Genomic DNA, 3,389 nt, shown 5'->3' with positions numbered 1-3,389 from the left:
CCAGGGGTTCGGAGACACAGGATTCCTTGGGGATGAAGTCTGTGTTCGGCTCTTCTGCCCATGAGTGTGCGGCCTCCGGGGCGGGGTCCATCCACCCGTCCTCGGACGACGCAACCTGCCCCAGATTTAGGTCCGGGGTTCCTGTGGGCGCGATATCCCGAGTATTGTCTGACAGCAGGTCTAAGCCATGATCATCATGACTGTTCAGCGCTCCTGGCGTAGGCCCGAATCCATCGAAGATCAAGTCTCCGCGGACATCGGCCATGTAGTTCAAGTTTCCGAATCTGACCTGATGGCCAGGGATGTAGCTGTCGATCTGCTCCAGATGGCCAAGCGAGTTGGCCCGCAGTGCAAAGCCACCGGACACGAAGATCTGTCTGGGGAGAAAAGTCTCACCCTAGACCGCGTTGTTGTTGATTGAAGGAGCCATCGAGCATTGAAGCAACGTCACAGAGGAACTCTCAATGAAAGCACCAATGTCGGTGTCAAAACCGGTGGATCTCGGGTAGGGGGTCCCGATCTGTGCATCTAAGGCTAATGGTAACAGGAGGCAAGGGACACGATGTTTTACCCAGGTTCGGGCCCTCTCGATGGAGGTAAAACCCTACTTCCTGCTTGATTGATCTTGATGATATGAGTATTACAAGAGTTGATCTACCACGAGATCATAGAGGCTAAAACCTAGAAGCTAGCCTATGATGATTATGATTGTCCCTCTAAGGACTGAACCCTCCGGTTTATATAGACACTGGAGGGGGCTAGGGTTTACATAGAGTCGGTTACAAAGAAGGAAATATAATATCCGTATCGCCAAGCTTGTCTTCCACGCAAAGGAGAGTCCCATCCGGACACGGGACGAAGTCTTGACTCTTGTATCTTCACGGTCCATTAGTCCGGCCAAAGCATATAGTTCGGCTGTTCGGATACCCCCTAATCCAGGACTACCTCACTTTTCTCTGGCATAGTCTGAATTGGAGTAGCCAACAAGATCAAAAGAAGACCTTTAGGATACCAAATGCCAAGGTTTGGTGTATGAATTAAATATCTCACTACCCTTTTCACTGCTTAAGATGACATTCTTTAGGGGGCGCTTGATATCGTGCACACATGCACACACTTAGCATAATATCGGGATGGGAGCCACATAGATATAACAATGAACCAATCAGAGAGCGGCAAACTTTTTGGTCAACCAGTTTGCCATCCTTAGTCAAGTCAAGATGTCCACTAGTAGGCATGGGTGTTTTCATACCTTTGCTTTCTTGCATGTTGAACTTGTTGAAAAGATCCTTGGTATACTTTGTTTGAGAAATAAAGGTACCTTACTTAGTTTGCTTGATTTGCAAACCAATAAAGAATTTGAGTTCACTCATCATAGACATCTCAAACTTCTCCGACACTAGCCTTCCAAACTTTTCACTAAAATGAGGGTTAGTCGAACCAAATATGATATCATCCACATAAATTTGGCACACAAATAATTCACCATTAACGCTTTAGTAAAAAGTGTAGAGTCGATCTTCCCAATTTCAAAGCCTTTTTCAATAAGGAACTTGGTCAAGCATTTATACCATACTCTAGGATCTTGTTTAAGACCATAAAGAGCTTTGTGAAGTTTGTAAACATGGTTGGGTTTCTTGGGATTAACAAATCCGGGTGGTTGTTTAACATAGACTTCCTCCTCAATTTCACCATTTAGAACAGCATTTTTAATGTCCATTTGGTATAAAGTGATATCATGGTGATTGGCATAAGCAAGTAAGATGTGTATGGACTCAAGTCTAGCAATGGGGGCATATGTCTCACCATAGTCCATACCTTTGACTTGAGTGTAGCCTTGGGAGACGAGACAGGCCTTGTTGCATACAACTTGTCCATCCCCGTCTTTCTTATTCCGAAACACCCACTTGGTTCCAGTGACATTTTGGTTGTCGTCCGGCTTTTCCACCAATGGCCACACTTGATTCCTCTCGAAATTGTGTAGCTCTTCATGCATGGTGTTCACCCAATCCGGATCATCAAGAGCTTATTCAACCTTCATAGGTTCAATACTAGAAATGAATGAGTAATGTTCACAAAAGTTAGCCAAACGAGTTTTAGAGCGAGTAATTCTCCTAGTTTGAATATCATCAAAGATTTGTTTAACGGGATGATTTCTTGAGACTCTAGCTCTAACTCGTGAGAGCTTTTGTTTGGGTCGGGGTGGAACATCCTCTTCATTATCCTCTTCTTGTTGTTTTCCTTCCTCATTGTTGTTGGCGTTGTTGTTCTCTTGTGGAGGTGGAGAAGGAGGTCAATGAGGTTCATCTTGTTGCATTTCCTTGTTTCCTTCATCTTGACGTGTTCCACTTGTGGATGCCTCCAAGTCAACTTGTGGTTCACCTAGTCGTGAAGTTGAGGCTTCTGCTTGATTAGACGAGGTACTCTCCTTCGCCTCTGTTGGGCGAATCTTGCCAATAAACAAGTCTTGAATTGCTTCCGAAGGGTCTTTGTCTCCTACATCAATTGGCAATTGCTCTACTTGCGAGCCGTTAGATTCATCAAACTTCACGTCTACCGTTTCTTCAACCTTTCGGGGGAAATTGTTGTAGACACGGTGATGCGGAGCATCCCTCGACCATCACCATGGAGGTTACACCACCACTGCAAGCACGGAGAGAACCTACAACGAGAGCTCGCGCACGCACCATCGAGAACGAGGTCACTTCTTTTCTCTTCAAACTCCATTGGATTTCACATGTGAACCGGGTCCTACCTCAAATGGAGATATTTGCACTCTAAGGTACCGAGGAGATGACTGTGTGGAGGCGAGGACGAAGACCCGGACACACAAGAAGAAGCAGAAGGAGAGAAGCGAGAAGAATGAGAGGAGTCGGAGCTCCCTGGACGCCCCGGGTGCCCGGGCCTCTTCCAGCCGCCGGCCCGGCCCACTCCGGGTGCCCGGGCCACCCCCGCTCCGGCCCAATTCCCCCACCGGGTGCCCGGGCCATCACTCCCGGGTGCCCGGCCTAGCTCCTGGCACGGCCTCGGCCCTTCCCGAGTGCCAGGACATGTTGGGCCCGGGTGCCCGGCCCCCCTCCAGCCGGCTCCCAGGTCGGTCCGGGTGCCTGGCCTTCTACGCCCCGGGTGCCCGGCCACCTCTTGGTGATCACCCCTGTCCTAACCGGGTGCCCGGTCCCTCGCACTCCGGGTGACCGGACCCCTCCGCGTGCCTGCGTGCACTTTTGGGATTTGGTCCCTTGTATCCCCCTCTTCCTCTCATTTCGTCCCTAGACTATATAAGCACCTCCCCTAGCTCATTTGTAGGATGGCTAAGAATAGACACAAATCATAGAGCTTAGCTCATGTATCTCCCCTTGTGGGTTTCCTCCTAAGGGAGAAGGATCCCT

The sequence above is a fragment of the Triticum aestivum genome, chromosome 3B (genome assembly GCF_018294505.1).
Source record: "Triticum aestivum cultivar Chinese Spring chromosome 3B, IWGSC CS RefSeq v2.1, whole genome shotgun sequence".
NCBI lineage: Eukaryota > Viridiplantae > Streptophyta > Magnoliopsida > Poales > Poaceae > Triticum > Triticum aestivum.
This window is presented reverse-complemented; position numbering follows the sequence as displayed.